Genomic DNA, 20,910 nt, shown 5'->3' on the forward strand with positions numbered 1-20,910 from the left:
TTAGCTAAAGCTACATTCTAATCCAGGTTCTAGATCTGTGACAGGGCCCCGTTGGTCCCCAGAACTCCTGGTTCCACTGGTGCTTCAGATGACCTACCCCTGGGCCAGAATGCTTGGGTACAAGTTCCACTTCAGGGGCTTGTGCACAAAACCCTTAGTATGGGCAGGAAATACAAAAGTCTGAGAACACGCACTAACAGATTCAAAAACGGCTTCTTTCCCACTGTTACCAGACTCCTGATTGACCCTCTTACGGATTGAACAAGGGGCTGGTTTAGCACATGGTTAAATCGCTGGCATTTAAAGCAAGGAAGGCCAGCAGCATGGTTCAACCTCCCCGAACAGGTGCCGGAATGTGGCGACTAGGGGCTTTGCACAGTAACTTCATTGAAGTCTACTTGTGACAATAAGCAATTTTCTTTTCATTGTCTCTCGACGCAGCTTCTCTACTGATTCTCCGTATGCTTCACCCGATGTCTATGTCTATATCATAGGAAATCATACAAATCATAGAATTTACAGTGCAGAAGGAAGCCATTCGGCCCATCAAGTCTGCACCAGCCCTTGGAAAGAGCACCCTACCTCAGCCCACACCTCCACCCTCTCCAGGTAACTCAGTAACCCCACCTAACCATTTGGACACTAAGGGGCGATATAGCGTCACCAATCCACCTAACCTGCACATCTTTGGGCTGTGGGAGGAAACCGGAGCACCCGGAGGAAACCCAGGCAGACACGGGGAGGACGTGCAGACCCCGCACAGACAGTATCTGTTATAACCTGCCGGCTTACCATTGGCTGGGGATTAATGACAATCCCACAATCCTGTGGGAGTATGAGCTTCCCCAATGAGGGTGGCGGAGAAATCATTAGCAGACTCCCTGCATAAATAAAGCTGGCCAGTTTGGAACCGACTAGAGGTGTTTGGCAGCAAGGGAGGTTGTTGCCGCTGCTGTTGTATATATATGTTAATTTGTAAATAAATGTTATTTCTTTGTATCCTGAAAACTCGTGCTGGATTCTCCGTGGCCCTCACAAAAGTATCCCAAGCCGGAAACCAAACCTGGGACCCTGGTGCTGTGAAGCGACAGTGCTAACCACTGCGCTACCGTGCTGACCACAATGTATGCAATATATATATATACATATATGTACTTACATTGTGTATTTATCGTATGTCCTATGTTTTTTCATGTGTGGAATGATTGTCATTGAACAATGGGAGTGATTCTCCGCTCCGCAGACCAAATGTCCGCGTCGTTGTGAAAGCCGTTGTGTTTCACGACGGTGTGAACAGGGCCCGGGCACGACCTATTCTGGCCCCCACAGAGGGCCAGCACAGCGCTGGAGTGGTTCACGCCACTCCAGCGTCCCTACGCGGCGCCCAACCCGCGCATGCGCAGTTGGGGCAGCTCAATCCTGCGCATGCGCAGTTGGGGCAGCTCAATCCTGCGCATGCGCAGTTGGGGCAGCTCAATCCTGCGCATGCGCAGTTGGGGCAGCTCAATCCTGCGCATGCGCAGTTGGGGCAGCTCAATCCTGCGCATGCGCAGTTGGGGCAGCTCAATCCTGCGCATGCGCAGTTGGGGCAGCTCAATCCTGCGCATGCGCAGTTGGGGCAGCTCAATCCTGCGCATGCGCAGTTGGGGCAGCTCAATCCTGCGCATGCGCAGTTGGGGCAGTTCAATCCTGCGCATGCGCAGTTGGGGCAGCTCAATCCTGCGCATGCGCAGTTGGGGCAGCTCAATCCTGCGCATGCGCAGTTGGGGCAGCTAAATCCTGCGCATGCGCAGTTGGGGCAGCTCAATCCTGCGCATGCGGACTTGGGCCAGTTCAATCCTGCGCATGCGCAGTTGGGGCAGCTCAATCCTGCGCATGCGCAGTTGGGCCAGTTCAATCCTGCGCATGCGCAGTTGGGCCGCGCCATCCTATGCATGCGCGGGGAACTTCTTACGCGCGTCAGCCCCGACCCAACATGGTGCTGGTGTTCTAGGGCCGGCCGCGGAAGGAGGTAGGCCCGGGGGGGGCAGAGGCTGGCCCGCCGATCGGTGGGCCCCAATCACGGGCTGCATCCCTTCGGAGGGCCCCCCCCCAGTGAAGGAGCCCCCCACCCCCCACAGACCGCCCCCCCCGAGCGTTCCTGCAGAGTTCCTGCCAGCAGCGACCAGGGGTGGACGGCGCCGGTGGGACCCTGTCGTGTCGGAGCGGCTGCTTGGCCCATCCGGGCCGGAGAATCGCTGTTCGCCGTTTGCAGCGATTCTCCGAGCGGCCCGGCGCGATTTGCGCGGCGCTGGTTTTGGGGGGGGGGGTGGTGGGGGAATCGCGTGCGGGGGTCAGGGCGGCGTGGCACGACTAGCGCGGCGCCCTGGCGATTCTCCCACCTGGCATGGGGGTGGGAGAATACCGGCCAATACTTTTCACTCTACCTCAGTACACGTGACAATAAATCTAAATCCTAAACCCTGAGGGGGCACTGCATTGTTGGAGGTGTAATTTTTCAGGCAGGTGGAGATCCCTCTATCCCCCCTAGCCGGTCATAAAAGAGCCAATTGCAGTATTTCGACAACAGGCAGGGGTGTCTGGGTAAATATTCCCAACTCAATCAACATCACCCAAGCAGATTATTTGGTCATTTTCATATTGCTGTTTTTGGGAGATTTCTCTGCACAAATTCCCTGCTGTGTTCCTCACATTACAACAGCGACTGCACTTATACTACATCGGCTGCAAATACTACATTGGCTGGAAAGCACTTTTGGACATCCTGAGGTGCGATACAAATGTAAGTCTCTCTTTCATCTTTTAGGTCTGTGATCTCAGAGTGTGTTTGCTACCCAGACAGGAAGGTCGTACCAACCACTCAAGGTAATCTTGCGAGATTGAATGGCCTTGTGAGTCATCGCGCCCGTAATGTTCCCAAATTTGCTAATGACACAAAACGCGGTGGGAATGTGAGTTGTGAGGAGGATGCAAAGAGGCTTCAAGCGGGTTTAGGCCGGCTTTGTGAGCAGACAAGACCATGGCAGACGGAACATAACGTGGAAAAATGTGAAATTGCCATTTTTGGTAAGTAAAAAACAGAAATTAAGAGTTTTCTTAAGTGGTGAGAAATTTGGAAGTGTTGATGGTCAAAAGGACCTGGATCTCCTTGTTCATGAGTCACTGAAAACTAACATGCAGGTGCATTGTGCAAATACGAAGGCGAATAGTGTGTTAGCCTCTATTGCAAGAGGATTTGTGTACAGGAGTAAAGACATCTTGCTACAGTTGCCTCAAGTCTTGGGGAAACTGGAGCGCTGTGCACAGTTCAGGTCTCCCTATTGAAGGAAGAATATAGTTGCCAAAGAGAGGGAGGGCAACAAAGGTTCACCGGACAGATTCCTGGGATGGCAGGACTGTTCTGTGGGAGGTTGAGGAGACTGGGACTGGGACTGTATTGTCTCGAGTTCAGAAGAATGAGAGGTGATCTCATTGTGCATACAAAATGTTAACAGGTAGGATGATTTCCCTGGCTAGGTTTGAGATCCAGAGAATCAGAGTCGGACATCGAGAATTGAGATGAGGAGGAATTTCTTCATTCAGAACCGGGTGCATCTTTGGAACTGTCGATCGCAGAAGCTATGGAGGCTCCGACATGGCGTGTGCTCAAGAAAAAGAAATGAAAATCGCTTATTGTCACAAGTAGGTTTTTAAAATGAAGTTATTGTGAAAAGCCCCTAGTCGCCACATTCCGGCGCCTGTTCGCTTCGTCCCCCCCATTGCTTCTTTTTCCAAATACCTTCAATCTGCGGCCTCTGGTTCTCGAACCTTCCGCCAATGGGAACAGTTCCTCCCTAACCACTCTGTCCAGGCCCCTCCCCTCATGGTTGTAACTAGTTCATCAGGCAGGTCAGACTGACTTGGGGCGCGATTCAGCGGACTGGAGTTAAAGTCGGTTGGGCAGCATGGCAGAACAGTGGTTAGCACAGTTGCTTCGCAGCTCCAGGGTCCTGGGTTCGATTCCCGGCTTGGGTCACTGTCTGCGCAGAGTCTGCACGTTCTCCCCGTGTCTGCGTGGGTTTCCTCCGGGTGCTCCGGTTTCCTCCCACAGTCCAAAGACTTGCAGGTTAGGTGGATTGGCTGTGATAAATTTCCCTTAGTGTCCAAAAAGGTCAATCAGGGTTACTGGATTAAGGGGGTTGGGGTGGAAGAGACGGGTGCTTGAGTGGGGTGCTCTTTCCAAGGGCTGGTGCAGACTCGATGGGCCGAATGGCCTCCTTCTGCACTGCAAACTCTATGATTCTATGAATGGTGCGTTTAGTGGGATGTTTCTCGGTGTTGATATTCAATGGCCCTCTGCTACTTCTGGGGCCTCAGAGTCATTCCTTCCACCGAGGCCGCACTTGGAGAGGGATTTCCTGCTCACAAGCTGCAGCTCGCCAGCGGGAAAGGGTCCTCACAGATCGGGGCACCATTTTGGAAAGCTGCCCTGATCTTTCCCCCAGCTCCCTCTCAGAGTGGACGTGGAGAGGATGTTTCCACTTGTCGGAAAAACTAGAAGCAGAGGACACAATCACAGACTAAAGGGACGATCCTTTCAAACAGAGAGGAGGAGGAATTCCTTCAGCCAGAGGATGGTGACTCTGTGGAACTCTTTACCGCAGAAGGCTGTGGAGGCCAATTCACCGAGTGTCTTTAAGTCAGAGACAGATAGGTTCTTGATTAATAAGGGGATCCGGGGTTATGGGGAGAAGGCAGGAGAATGGGGATGAGAAAAATATCAGCCATGATTGAATGGCGGAGCAGTCTCGATGGGCCGAGTGGCCTAATTCTGCTCTTATATCTTATGGTCTTATAGCACCCCCCCTTGTTTTTGAACCACTCTCAAATTCCCAACCTTGGAACCCCCCCGCCTCACCTCCCCGCTACCTGATAAGGCCTCCCTGGCCTGATCCCTGGCAGTGCCAACCTGGCACTTGGGCACCCTGGCACTGCCCTGTCCCCGACCACCCGGTGATCTCCAATGGCCTGGGAGACGCACCCCAAATGCCGTTGTGCCTGGTCCACGTTCCTGGTGAGCAGTACTAAACAGTGCCCCTGGTGAGCAGTACTAATCAGCGCCCCCTGGTGAGCAGTACTAAACAGTGCCCCCTGGTGAGCTGTACTAAACAGCACCCAGGCGAGCAGTACTAAACAGCACTCTGGTGAGCAGTATTAAACAGCGCCCCCTGCCGTGCAGTACTAAACAGCGCCCCCTGGTGAGCAGTACTAAACAGCGCCCGCTGGTGAGCAGTACTAAACAGCGCCCCCTGCCATGCAGTACTAAACAGCACCCCCTGGTGAGCAGTATTAAACAGCGCCCAGGCGTGCAGTACTAAACAGCACCCTGGTGAGCAGTATTAAACAGCGCCCCCTGGTGAGCAGTATTAAACAGCGCCCCCTGGTGAGCAGTATTAAACAGCGCCCCCTGGTGAGCAGTACTAAACAGCGCCCCCTGGTGAGCAGTACTAAACAGCGCCCCCTGGTGAGCAGTACTAAACAGCGCCCCCTGGTGAGCAGTATTAAACAGCGCCCCCTGGTGAGCAGTATTAAACAGCGCCCCTTGGCGAGCAGTACTAAACAGCGCCCCCTGGTGAGCAGTATTAAACAGCGCCCCTTGGCGAGCAGTACTAAACAGCGCCCCCTGGTGAGCAGTATTAAACAGCGCCCCCTGGTGAGCAGTATTAAACAGCGCCCCCTGGTGAGCAGTATTAAACAGCGCCCCCTGGTGAGCAGTATTAAACAGCGCCCCCTGGTGAGCAGTATTAAACAGCGCCCCCTGGTGAGCAGTATTAAACAGCGCCCCCTGGTGAGCAGTATTAAACAGCGCCCCCTGGTGAGCAGTATTAAACAGCGCCCCCTGGTGAGCAGTACTAAACAGCGCCCCCTGGTGAGCAGTATTAAACAGCGCCCCCTGGTGAGCAGTATTAAACAGCGCCCCCTGGTGAGCAGTATTAAACAGCACCCCTTGGCCAGGTCTCCCAGCCGCGGCCGCCAGGTCCCAGACCCCGGCTGAAGCTACTTTAAAAAAGCTGATCTAGGTCATGGCCAGTGACGGCGAGATCCTGATCGCGATGTCGTGTGTGATTCCATTGAACCTCGAGTGACGTTTTGAGCGTCGCAAACCTCGCGAGAGGCTTCTTGCGAGATTCAGCGGTCTCGGATCGACACCAAGTGGGTCGCGGAGAAGCCGTTGACTCGCGCCCGTGGATTACCTTCTGTATTTGGCTGGACATCTACCCCTGTTGTTCCTCTGCACCGTACCTACCCCACCCCTGCAAATTAGTTTACACCCCTTTCAACAGCTCGAGCAAACCTGGGTGTTGGGCTGATTGTTACACCCTCAATCTTTAGGCACCCATCACCTTCTCAAGGGGTAATTAGGGATGGGCAATAAATGCCGGCCCAGCCAGCGACGGCCACATGCTGTGGTTGAAAAGTCCGCCAGAGCAGGAATAAATGGCAAAGCAGAGACACAGCGCAAATCTAGGGCGTACAGGGCGAGTTAGGGACAGCGGAAACCCGGCAGAGAGGCCCATGGTCAATATGCCCTGATCCAAATTGTCATGTGACTACATTAGTTAATCCTTGTTGTTGCACCATCCCAGAATTGCAAGATTACTGGAACAACTTTGCAAGAGTTAGTTGAGCAGCTTTAAAGCAACCACATCCGTTAGCAACAAAACAGGAAGTTCAAATTAATCCTCCACAGTGGGGCTGCAGTTCCTGAGCTTTACCTCAGCCACTGACAGGAGAGACCCCCCCCACCCCCCACCCCCATTCACCCCACACAACCCCCAAACACAGCCCCCAACCCATGTAAGTAAGGTGCAGACAGAGAGTCACACACTGTCCCCAGTGGATTGGTTAGGGACAGACAGAGAGTCACACACTGTCCCCAGTGGATTGGTAAGGGACAGACAGAGAGTCACACACTGTCTCCAGTGGATTGGTTAGGGACAGACAGTCACACACTGTCCCCAGTGGATTGGTAAGGGACAGACAGAGAGTCACACACTGTCCCCAGTGGATTGGTAAGGGGCAGACAGAGAATCACACACTGTCCCCAGTGGATTGGTAAGGGGCAGACAGACAGTCACACACTGTCTCCAGTGGATTGATAAGGGGCAGACAGAGTCACACACTGTCCCCAGTGTATTGGTAAAGGACAGACAGAGAGTCACACTCTGTCCCCAGTGAATCACACACTGTCCCCAGTGGATTGGTAAGGGACAGACAGACAGTCACACACTGTCTCCAGTGGATTGGTAAGGGGCAGACAGACAGTCACACACTGTCCCCAGTGGATTGGTAAGGGGCAGACAGTCACACACTGTCCCCAGTGGATTGGTAAGGGACAGACAGACAGTCACACACTGTCCCCAGTGGATTGGTAAGGGACAGACAGACAGTCACACACTGTCCCCAGTGGATTGGTAAGGGACAGACAGACAGTCACACACTGTCTCCAGTGGATTGGTAAGGGACAGTCACACACTGTCCCCAGTGGATTGGTAAGGGACAGACAGTCACACACTGTCCCCAGTGGATTGGTAAGGGACAGACAGACAGTCACACACTGTCTCCAGTGGATTGGTAAGGGACAGACAGTCACACACTGTCCCCAGTGGATTGGTAAGGGACAGACAGACAGTCACACACTGTCCCCAGTGGATTGGTAAGGGACAGACAGACAGTCACACACTGTCCCCAGTGGATTGGTAAGGGACAGACAGACAGTCACACACTGTCCCCAGTGGATTGGTAAGGGACAGACAGAGAGTCACACACTGTCTCCAGTGGATTGGTAAGGGACAGACAGACAGTCACACACTGTCCCCAGTGGATTGGTAAGGGACAGACAGAGAGTAACACACTGTCCCCAGTGGATTGGTAAGGGACAGACACAGTCAAACACTGTCCCCAGTGGATTGGTAAGGGACAGACAGAGAGTCACACACTGTCCCCAGTGGATTGGTAAGGGACAGACAGACAGTGACACACTGTCCCCAGTGGATTGGCTCATCGGCGAATCACGGTGCTGCAAAGTGTGATTACGTGTGTTGGGTGGGTGTGTGTGTGTGGGGTGGGTGTATATCTGTGTCTGGATGTGCCTGTCACGTCTGCGTGTGAATCCAGTGTGTGTTGGGCAGTGTATGTGTGCTTATGTATCAGCGTGAGTGTGGGTATATCTGGGGGTGGGGGGATACTGTACCCGATCACAGAGCAGTGATCTGGGGGTGGGTGGGGGGTGGGGCGGGTATACTGTACCCTAACACATAGCAGTGATCTGGGGGGTGGGTGGGGGGTGGAGGGGGAATGCTGTACCCTAACACAGAGCAGTGATCTGGGGGGGGGGGGGGGGATGGGGAATGCTGTACCCTAACACAGAGCAGTGATCTGGGGGGTGGGGGGAATACTGCACCCTAACACAGAGCAGTGATCTGGGGGGGGGGATGCTGTACCCTAACACAGAGCAGTGATCTGGAGGGTGGGGGGGGGGGATGCTGTACCCTAACACAGAGCAGTGATCTGGGGGTGGGGTGGGGGGAATACTGTACCCTGACACAGAGCAGTGATCTGGGGGTGGGGTGGGGGGAATACTGTACCCTGACACAGAGCAGTGATCTGGGGGTGGGTGGGGGGTGGGGCGGGTATACTGTACCCTAACACAGAGCAGTGATCTGGAGGGTGGGGGGGGGGGATGCTGTACCCTAACACAGAGCAGTGATCTGGGGGGGGGGGGGATGCTGTACCCTAACACAGAACAGTGATCTGGGGGGGGGGGATGCTGTACCCTAACACAGAGCAGTGATCTGGGGGGTGGGGGGGAATGTGTACCCTAACACAGAGCAGTGATCTGGGGGGTGGGGGAGGGGGGATGCTGTACCCTAACACAGAGCAATGATCTGGGGGGGGGGGGGGGAAGCTGTACCCTTACACAGAGCAGTGATCTGGGGGGTGGGGGGAATACTGTACCCTAACACAGAGCAGTGATCTGGGGGGGGGGGGGATGCTGTACCCTAACACAGAGCAGTGATCTGGGGGGGGGGGGGATGCTGTACCCTAACACAGAGCAGTGATCTGGGGGGGGGGATGCTGTACCCTAACACAGAGCAGTGATCTGGGGGGGGGGGGGAGGGGGGATGCTGTACCCTAACACAGAGCAGTGATCTGGGGGGGGGGGGGATGCTGTACCCTAACACAGAGCAGTGATCTGGGGGGGGGGATGCTGTACCCTAACACAGAGCAGTGATCTGGGGTGTGGGGTGGGGGGGAATGCTGTACCCTAACACAGAGCAGTGATCTGGGGGGGGGGGGGAGATGCTGTACCCTAACACAGAGCAGTGATCTGGGGGGGTGGGGGGGGGGATTACTGTACCCTAACACAGAGCAGTGATCTGGGGTGTGGGGGGAATACTGTACCCTAACACAGAGCAGTGATCTGGGGGGTGGGGGGGGGGATGCTGTACCCTAACACAGAGCAGTGATCTGGGGGGGTGGGGGGGGGAATACTGTACCCTAACACAGAGCAGTGATCTGGGGTGTGGGGGGAATACTGTACCCTAACACAGAGCAGTGATCTGGGGGTTGGGGGGGGGGGGAATACTGTACCCTAACACAGAGCAGTGATCTGGGGGGGGGGGATGCTGTACCCTAACACAGAGCAGTGATCTGGGGGTGGGGGGGGGGTGGGGGGTAGGGGGGAGTGCTGTACCCTAACACAGAGCAGTGATCTGGGGGGTGGGGGGGAGGGGGGATGCTGTACCCTAACACAGAGCAGTGATCTGGGGGGGGGGGGGGGGGGTGTAATACTGTAACCTAACACAGAGCTGTGGGTCAAGGAAGAAAGTGGTGTCCTGTGCAGAGAGAGATCAATGTTTGAGCTTTGCCGGTAAGAGTTAAAATATCTCCTTCTTTCCAAAAGCTGTTAAACTTTAAGCTGAGGGTAGGTGCGTTGCAATAACCTGCGCGGGTGATTTTACAGAGTGTCAGCAATGTACCAGCCTCCCCGGACAGGCGCCGGAATGTGGCGACTAGGGGCTTTTCACAGTAACTTCATTGAAGCCTACTCGTGACAATAAGCGATTTTCATTTTCATGTTCTCAACTTGACCAGTGGACATGCCCCCTGACCTGAGCAACAGGGGTGATCCCTGCCCACCACCCCACCCCCTCCAGATTCTAAATCGCTCCGAGAGAAGAAAGAAGATTTACCTCAACGGAGGAAGAGACGTTTCGGCCACTAACCAAGCATCTGGGTCGAGTCGTCCACAATAAAGGGCGCCTGTGGAAATTGCTGATCAGAAACTGTTAACTCCCTGAGCTCTCACAGCCTCAGAACTGTTCCAGCGGCACCACTTGGAGAGAGTGAGTCTCTCTCTCTTAGCCCAGCCCAGCCCAGCTCGGCCCGTCCCAGCCCAGCCCAGCTCAGCCTGTGAGGAAGCTATAGAGAGGAACAGCTCGAGGGGCAGACCAGTAGCCCAGCCCGAAACAAACCTCACCACAACCCAATGCAAAGGGGCTGAAAAGCGGAGTGGGGGTGGTGGAGGGGGATGGTGGAGGTTGTGGCAACTGAGAATGAAATGAAAAACACACAAATGTATTTAAAATGATCTGTCACCTCGCAAAGCATCAGATCAAACGGAGGAAGTTCACCGTCACAATAATTGAGAGCTTAATGAACAAGCGACACTTTTAAACACAGAACCACATCAATGCTGTGTTTAAACGGAAGTGCCTGCTGAATCGGTTTAGTTGTTTGCAACAGGGTTTGGATGGTGAAAAGAAAGACTTTCATTTCTCTCGAGCCTTGCAAAAACGGGTTTATCCAGAAAACAGGGTTGTCAACATTGTGAGGCTATGGCACAGAGCCACGTGCAAGCTAAACACCAGAGGCAGCATGATGTGGACAGAGATAATAAACCCCACCGCCCCAAGAATCAGATTAAACTCCTGCAGCCTTCCACTTCCAGTTGTGAATGGTGGCGAAGAGGCTCAAAGGCCTGTTCCCGCCCAGTGACAGGAGAGCCATACAGGGCAGTGTAAAAGTCAAGGTTGAAGCCTTTGCAACCATCTCCAGTCTGAACCGGCCGAGTGATGATCCATCTGAATCAGTACAATGTCAACACTGGTATTTACCCTACATTGTGGAAACTTGCTGTGGCCTATCCACAAAGGGCAGGTCAAATCCGATCTGCCCAATATCTAGCCTTATCAATCTACTCAATCAGCAGCAGTGTGATGAGGTCTACGAGGTTTTTCCCTCTTCACCAGCTGCCTTGTTTGTCCGTTACGTGCCTCCGGACTCGGCCAGCTTGGCCAGTGCTGGTACCACCCAGCCACATTTGGTAATGGACATTGAAGTCCCTCCATGTATATTGTTTCCCTTATCGCCATCAGTGATTCTTCCAAGTAGTGTTCAACATGGCTTTCTTTAAATAACCCAGATCTTTCCCTGTGACTACTAATTCTATCCTAAAAAAATTCCTTCAATATCCTTGGATGAATGCCATCTGGTTCTGGATGGCACATCCTGGGAGGTGGTCACACCACAGCTAAGGGTCCGGGGGCAGAAATCGAATGGGTGACCACCAGACAGTCCAAGATAAGTAGGCAAGTTGTTCAGGAGTGTCCTGAGGTCGCACTCACCAGCTGGTGAGGGCACTGGTTCCTCAGAGAATCACCAATAGTCTATTCAACACTTACTCCTTAAACCGTTGATGTGACAATGTCCTCTGTCACCATAGCCTGCTTAGCATCTAACCCCTTGGTAACGACGGATGCAAAGTATTCATTTAATACCTCAGCCATGCCCCCTGCCTCCATGTGTAAATTCCCCTTTGGGTCCCTAATCCTCATTTAACTATTTATATGCCCATGTTGGCTGCCAGTGTTTTCTCATAACTCCCCTTCGTTTCTCGAATGTGATTTTTCACCTTCCCTCTGAACCTTCTGCATTTCCTCTTGGGTTTTCAAATGTATTTTCCTCCTGACACTTGTCATAAACACACATTTTCTTCCTTATCTGAATTTCCATCTCCACTTTCATCCTCTGGATTTGTTTGCCTTCCCGTTCCCTTTCAAGGGAATATACCCTGACTGTGTCCGGACCGTTTCTGTAGCCCATTGCTCAGCTTTCCCCCTCGCCTTGCGCTGCAGTCTAACAAGCCCAGCTCCGTTCTTGCCCCATTGAAGTCAGCTCTCCCCCAGTTAATTATTCCTACTCTGGATTGCTTATTATCCCATCATCTTACACCTTACAATGATCACTGTTTCCAAAATATCCCCCACCCCCCCCGCCCCGCCCCTCGCCCCCTCTCTGCCCTTTAGACTACCTCAGTGCCATTCTGCATTTGGATAATTAAAGACCCCATTTGTTCTTCTACATCCATCTCATTAGTTAACGGGAAATAGACTACACTTGGAATGTAATTGTACTTTTTAAATTTCTTAGCTCTAACCAAATTGATTCTGTCCTTCAACCCTTGAACCTTGCTAATTTTCTACCCAGCTCCCTTAATCATGATTGCAGGACCACATCCCCCTTCCTACATGGTACCAATGGGGGTCAATGAATGTTCAACCTCCCCCAGAAGAATGTCCTTCAGCTGCTTTGTGACATGCTTGACCCTGACACCCGGGGGGGGGGGGGGGGGGGGGGGGGGGGGGGAGGGGGGGGGGGGAGGGGGGGGGGAAGCCGACCATCCTGGAGTCACATCTATGTCCATGGAAACCCCTGACTGTTCCCCCGGCAAATGAATCCACTCATTAGTGCCCTTGCTTGCTTCTTCCTGTACTCCCTCATAGCCACACATGGTTCCACAAGCGTAGCCCTGACTGCACTTCTCCGAGGAACCGGCGCCCTCACCAGCTTGTGTGCAGGACCCCAGGGGACTGCTGAACGACCTGCCTGCTTCTCTTAAATGGCCTGGTGATCACCCATTCCGTTCCTGCCTCCAAGCCCTTAGCTGTGTGACCGCCTCTCTGAAGGTTCGCTTGGTGTCTCTCTCAGCCTTCCAGATGCGTCGCAGTGACTCCAGCTGCCACTCAAGCTCTGAAAACTAGAGTTCAAGTTTCTGCAGCTCGCAGCACTTCCTGCATGCGATCATCCAGGACACCAATAACGTCCATGACTTCCCACGTATTACAGGCCACACATTTCATTCAACTGAGCTGCTCTGCCATTCCTTAACTTTATTCTCCTGACATCAACTTTATTCTACTTTGGATTAGCCATATTACTCCACTGCACTGGCCTGACTTCCTTATTCCTGCTGCTTTTCAGTTAAAGGGGCTGGTTTAGCACAGTGGGCTAAATAGCTGGCTTGCAATACCGAACAAGGCTAGCCGTGCAGGTTCAATTCCCGTGCCAGCCTCCCTGAACAGGCGCTGGAATGTGGCGACTAGGGGTTTTTCACAGTAACTTCATTGAAGCCTACTTGTGACAATACGCGATTATTATTAAGTAAAGTGTTGCTACTTCTTTAAGTATAACATGCTTTATCCAATTTACAGCAATTTGATGACAATTCCTAGTAGCCGTTTCTTACCCATCAAAGAACTTACGATTCACTACTTGCCTTTCTTACGATTCTTTCGAACCCAGTGCCGGCCAGTTCTGAACAGCTGGCTAGGCCTCAGAATCTCTGACTTCCAGGTCAGTGAAGACCTCGAGATTCAGCCTCGATTTATACTCTCCCACTTCGAGCTGCCCTCGCCTGTCTGCTGTCCCTCCGACTCCCCGGTAAGTCAGGTACCCATTGCTGCCACTGTGCTCTCTATTCTCAGGGTGTCACCGGCAGGACTAGCATTGTTGCCCATCCTGAGTGAGTCAGGTCGTTTATAATTGGCCACATTACTTTGTCCTGGATGGTGTCGAGCTTCTTGAGTGTTGTTGGAGCTGCACTCATCCAGGCAATTATACTCCTGACTTGTGCCTTGTAAATATGGTGGACAGGCTTTGAGGGGGTCAGAAAGTGAGTTACTCGCTACAGGATTCCTCATCTCTGACCTGCTGTGGTAAACACAGCTGTGTTTCCTGCAGTATATTGTGGCCATAATTCAAAAACAACTTCATTGAGTATAACGCACTTTGACATATCTGCTGGTTGTGAAAGATGTCATAGGCAACCAACTTGATTGAGATTTTTTGGAAGAGGTGACAAAGAAGATTGATGAGGGAAGGGCTGTGGATGTAGTTTATATGGACTTTAGTAAGGCGTTTGACACAATCCTACATGGCAGACTGGTAAAAACCTAAAATCACATGGGATTCGGGGTGGGCTGGCTAGATGGATACAGACCTGGCTTGGTTATAGAAGACAGGTGGAAGGCTGTTTTTCAGAATGGAGATCTGTAGCTAGTGGTGTTCCGCAGGGATCAGTGCTGGGACCTCTATTGTTTGTAGTGTATATAAATGATCAGGAGGAAAATGTAGATGGTGTGATTTTAGCACACTGGGCTTTTAAAGCAGACCAAGGCAGGACAGCAGCACGGTTCAATTCCCGTACCAGCCTCCCCGAACAGGCACCGGAATGTGGCGACTAGGGGCTTTTCACAGTAACTTCACTGAAGCCTACTCGTGACAATAAGCGATTTTCATTCATTTCATTCATTGTAAGTTTACGGAAGAGACGATGTTTGGTGGAGTTGCTGATAGTGCCGAGGATTGTCAGAGGATACAACAGGATATAGATAGATTGGAGACTTGGGAACAGAAATGGCCGATGGAGTTTAATCCGGACAACGCGAGGTGATGCATTTTGGAGGATCAAATCTGGGTATGAATTATACTGTAAATGACAGAACACTTAAGGACATTAACATCCAGAGGGATCTGGGCGTGCAGCTCCACAGTTCCGTAAAAGTGGCAACAAATGTGGCCAAGGTGATTAAAGCAGCAAGTGGAATACTTGCCCTCATCAGCCGGGGCGCTGAGTACAGGAGTTGGGAAATCATGCTGCGGCTGTATAAAACCTCGGTTAGGCTGCATTTGGAGGATTGCGTGCAGTTCTGGTCACCACATTATCAGAAGGACGTGGCAGCTTTGGAGAGAGGGCAAAGAAGGTTCACCAGGATAGTGTCTGGTCCCGAGGGTGTTGGCTGAGAGGTTGAGTAAACTAAGGATTGTTCAGGATAACGACGGAGGCTGAGGCGAGACCTGACAGAGGTCTACAAAATAACAAGAGGCACAGATAGGTTGGATAGCCAGAGGCTTTTTCCAAGGGTGAAAGTGTCAATTACAAGGGGGCACAGCTCAAGGTGATGGGGGCAAAGTGTAAGGGAGATGTGTGGATAGGTTTTTCACAGAGAGAGTGGTCGGTGCCTGGAACGCGCTGCCAGAGGATGTAGTGAAAGCAGCACATTAGCAACGTTTAAGAGGCATCTGGATGGGTACATGAACAGGGAGGAAATAGAGGGATACGGACCGAGTAAGGGGAGAAGGTTTTTTTAGATAGGGCATCATGATTGCCACAAGCTTGGAGGGCCGAAGGGCTTGTTCCTGTGATCTACTTTTCTTGTACGAATGCAAAAGGTACATTTCGTTCTAAGTATTTTTTTAGAAATTGGGAATTCAGCCTTTTGAATTGGTCGAGTTGAAGAGTGTAGTCCAACAAGTTCACAATGGATTTTATAATATACAAAGAGCTGCTATTCTCTATACAGACACAGAACACAGAACAGTACAGCACAGAACAGGCCCATCGGCCCTCGATGTTGTGCCGAGCAATGATCACCCTACTCAAACCCACGAAACCCACGCAGACACGGGGAGGACGTGCAGACTCCGCACAGACAGTGACCCAGCCGGGAATCGAACCTGCGACCCTGGAGCTGTGAAGCATTTATGCTAACCACCATGCACAGAGACTGCTATTCTCTATAATAAACACAGGGGCTGTTATTCTCTATAATATACACAGGGACTGTTATTCTCTATAATAGACACAGGGACTGTTATCCTCTATAATATACACAGGGACAGTAACGCTCCATAATATGCACTGTTATTCTCTATAATATTAACAGAGACTGTTATTCTCAATAATAGACACAGAAACTGTTATTCTCAATAATAGACACAGAAACTGTTATTATCTATAATAGACACAGGGACTGTTATTCTCTATAATATACACAGGGACTGTTATTCTCTATAATATACACAGGGACTGTTATTCTCTATAATATACACAGGGGCTGTTATTCTCTATAATATACACAGGGGCTGTTATTCTCTATAATATAGACAGGGACTGTTATTCTCTATAATATACACAGGGGCTGTTATTCTCTATAATATACACAGGGGCTGTTGTTCTCTATAATATACACAGGGGCTGTTATTCTCTATAATATACACAGGGGCTGTTATTCTCTCTAAAATATACAGGGGCTGTTATTCTCTATAATATACACAGAGACTGTTATTCTCTATAATATACACAGGGGCTGTTATTCTCTATAATATACACAGGGGCTGTTATTCTCTCTAAAATATACAGGGGCTGTTATTCTCTATAATATACACAGGGGCTGTTATTCTCTCTAAAATACACAGGGACTGTTATTCTCTATAATATACACAGGGGCTGTTATTCTCTATAATATACACAGGGACTGTTATTCTCTCTAATATATACAGGGACTGTTATTCTCTATAATATACACAGAGACTGTTATTCTCTATAATATACACAGGGGCTGTTATTCTCTATAATATACACAGGGACTGTTATTCATAATAATATACACAGGGACTGTTATTCTCTATAATATACACAGGGACTGTTATCTGTTATTCTCTATAATATACACAGAGACTGTTATTCTCTATAATATACACAAGGGCTGTTATTCTCTATAATATACACAGGGGCTGTTATTCTCTATAATATACACAGGGACTGTTATCTGTTATTCATAATAATATACACAGGGACTGTTATTCTCTATAATATACACAGGGACTGTTATTCTCTATAATATACACAGGGACTGTTATCTGTTATTCATAATAATATACACAGGGACTGTTATTCTCTATAATATACACAGGGACTGTTATTCTCTACAATATACACAGGGACTGTTATCTGTTATTCATAATAATATACACAGGGACTGTTATTCTCTATAATATACACAGGGACTGTTATTCTCTATAATATACACAGGGACTGTTATCTGTTATTCATAATAATATACACAGGGACTGTTATTCTCTATAATATACACAGGGACTGTTATCTGTTATTCTCTATAATATACACAGAGACTGTTATTCTCTATAATATACACACGGGGCTGCTGTGCTCCATAGTATACACAGGGACAGTAACGCTCCATAATATGCACTGTTATTCACTATAATATTAACAGAGACTGTTATTCTCAATAATAGACACAGAAACTGTTATTCTCAGTAATAGACACAGAAACTGCTATTCTCAATAATAGACACAGAAACTGTTATTCTCAATAATATACACAGGGACTGTTATTCTCTATAATATACACAGGGACTGTTATTCTCTGCAATATACACAGGGACTGTTCTTCTCTAATATACACAGGGGCTGTTATTCTCTATAATATACACAGGGACTGTTATTCTCTATAATATACACAGGGGCTGTTATTCTCTATAATATACACAGGGACTGTTATTCTCCGTAATATACACAGGGACTGTTCTTCTCTAATATACACAGGGGCTGTTATTCTCTATAATATACACAGGGGCTGTTATTCTCTATAATATACACAGGGGCTGTTATTCTCTATAATATACACAGGGGCTGTTATTCTCTATAATATACACAGAGACTGTTATTCTCTATAATATACACAGGGACTGTTATTCTCTATAATATACACAGGGACTGTTATTCTCTATAATATACACAGGGGCTGTTATTCTCTATAACATATACAGGGACTGTTATTCTCTATAATATACACAGGGACTGTTAATCTCTATAATATACGCAGGGACTGTTATTCTCTATAATATACACAGGGGCTGTTATTCTCTATAATATAGACAGGGACTGTTATTCTCTATAATATACACAGGGACTGTTATTCTCTATAATATACACAGACTGTTATTCTCTATAATATACACAGGGACTGTTATTCACAATAATATACACAAGGGCTGTTATTCATAATAATATACACAGGGGCTGTTATTCTCTATAATATACACAGGGGCTGTTATTCTCTACAATATACACAGAGACTGTTATTCTCGATAATATACACAGAGACTGTTTGTCTCTGTAATATACACAGGGGCTGTTATTCTCTATAATATACACAGGGACTGTTATTCTATATAGTATGCACAGAGACTGTTTTTCTCTATAATATACACAGAGGCTGTTATTCTATATAATATACACAGAGACTGTTATTCTCTATAATAAACACAGGGACTGTTATCCTCTATAACATACACAGGGACTGTTATTCTCTACAATATACACAGGGGCTGTTATTCTCTATAATATGCACAGAGACTGTTATACTCTATAATATGCACAGGGGCTGTTCTATATAATATACATAGGGGCTATTATTCTCTATAATATACACAGGCTCTGTTATTCTCTATAATATACACAGGGACTGTTATTCTGTATAATATACACAGGGACTGTTATTCTCTATAATATACACAGGGGCTGCTGTGCTCTATAATATACACAGGGACAGTAACGCTCCATAATATGCACTGTTATTCTCTATAATATTAACAGAGACTGTTATTCTCAATAATAGACACAGAAACTGTTATTCTCAATAATAGACACAGAAACTGTTATTCTCAATAATAGACAGAGAAACTGTTATTCTCTATAATATACACACGGGCTGTTATTCTCTATAATATACACAGGGGCTGTTATTCTCTATAATATACACAGGGACTGTTATTCTCTATAATATACACAGGGACTGTTATTCTCTATAATATACACAGGGGCTGTTATTCTCTATAATATACACAGGGGCTGTTAGTCTCTATAATATACACAGGAGCTGTTATTCTCTATAATATATACAGGGACTGTTATTCTCTATAATATACACAGGGACTGTTATTCTCTATAATATACACAGGGGCTGTTATTCTCTATAATATAGACAGGGACTGTTATTCTCTATAATATACACAGGAACTGCTATTCTCTACAATATACACAGAGACTGTTATTCTCTATAATATACCCAGGGACTGTTATTCTCTATAATATACACAGAGACTGTTATTCTCTATAATATACACAGGGGCTGTTATTCTATATAATATACACAGAGACTGTTATTCTCTATAATAGACACAGGGACTGTTATCCTCTATAATATACACACGGGCTGTTATTCTCTACAATATACACATGGCTGTTATTCTCTATAATATACACAGGGGCTGTTATTCTATATAATATACACAGAGACTGTTATTCTCTATAATAGACACAGGGACTGTTATTCTCTATAATATACACAGGGGCTGTTATTCTCTATAATATACACAGGGGCTGTTATTCTCTATAATATACACAGAGACTGTTATTCTCTATAATAGACACAGGGACTGTTATTCTCTATAATATACACAGAGACTGTTATTCTCTATAATATACACAGGGGCTGTTATTCTATATAATATACACAGAGACTGTTATTCTCTATAATAGACACAGGGACTGTTATCCTCTATAATATACACACGGGCTGTTATTCTCTACAATATACACATGGCTGTTATTCTCTATAATATACACAGGGGCTGTTATTCTCTATAATATACACAGGGGCTGTTATTCTCTATTATATACACAGGGACTGTTATTCTCTATAATAGACACAGGGACTGTTATTCTCTATAATATACACAGGGACTGTTATTCTCTATAATATACACAGAGACTGTTATTCTCTATAATATACACTGGGACTGTTATTCTCCATAATATGCACAGGGGCTGTTCTATATAATATACACAGGGGCTGTTATTCTCTATAATATACACAGGGACTGTTATTCTCTGTAATATACACAGGGGCTGTTATTCTCTATAATATACACAGAGACTATTATTCTCTATAATATACACAGGGACTGTTATTCTCTATAATATACACAGGGACTGTTATTCTCTATAATGTACACAGGGACAGTAACACTCCATAATATGCACTGTTATTCACTATAATATTAACAGAGACTGTTATTCTCAATAATAGACACAGAAACTGTTATTCTCAATAATAGACACAGAAACTGTTATTCTCAATAATAGACACAGAAACTGTTATTCTCAATAATAGACACAGAAACTGTTATTCTCTATAATATAGACAGGGACTGTTATTCTCTATAATATAGACAGGGACTGTTATTCTCTATAATATACACAGGGGCTGCTATTCTCTACAATACACACAGAGACTGTTATTCTCTATAATATACCCAGGGACTGTTATTCTCTATAATATACACAGAGACTGTTATTCTCTATAATATACACAGGGGCTGTTATTCTATATAATATACACAGAGACTGTTATTCTCTATAATAGACACAGGGACTGTTATTCTCTATAATAGACACAGGGGCTGTTATTCTCTATAATATACAAAGGGGCTGTTATCCTCTATAATATACACAGGGGCTGTTATTCTCTATAATATACACAGGGACTGTTATTCTCTACAATATACACATGGCTGTTATTCTCTATAATAGACACAGGGGCTGTTATTCTCTATAATATACAAAGGGGCTGTTATCCTCTATAATATACACAGGGGCTGTTACTCTCTATAATATACACAGGGACTGTTATTCTCTATAATATACACAGGGACTGT

At 47.8% G+C, this 20,910-nt stretch overlaps 1 protein-coding gene across 3 annotated transcripts in view; it reads right to left on the bottom strand.

Annotated features, from left to right (window-relative positions):
• LOC119970786 (FYN-binding protein 1) overlaps positions 1 to 20,910 on the bottom strand; it is a 247,562-nt gene that overhangs the window by 176,923 nt on the left and 49,729 nt on the right. Inside the window, exon 1 of one of the 3 annotated variants that reach the window (XM_038805958.1) lies at positions 10,236 to 10,416. The exons of the other annotated variants lie outside the window; for them this stretch is intronic. The gene's annotated coding sequence lies outside the window, so the exon portion shown is untranslated. Of the gene's footprint in view, positions 1 to 10,235; positions 10,417 to 20,910 lie in introns of those variants that run through there. 3 annotated transcript variants of the gene reach the window in all.

Source organism: Scyliorhinus canicula, chromosome 8, assembly GCF_902713615.1.
Source record: "Scyliorhinus canicula chromosome 8, sScyCan1.1, whole genome shotgun sequence".
Classification (NCBI taxonomy): Eukaryota; Metazoa; Chordata; class Chondrichthyes; order Carcharhiniformes; family Scyliorhinidae; genus Scyliorhinus; species Scyliorhinus canicula.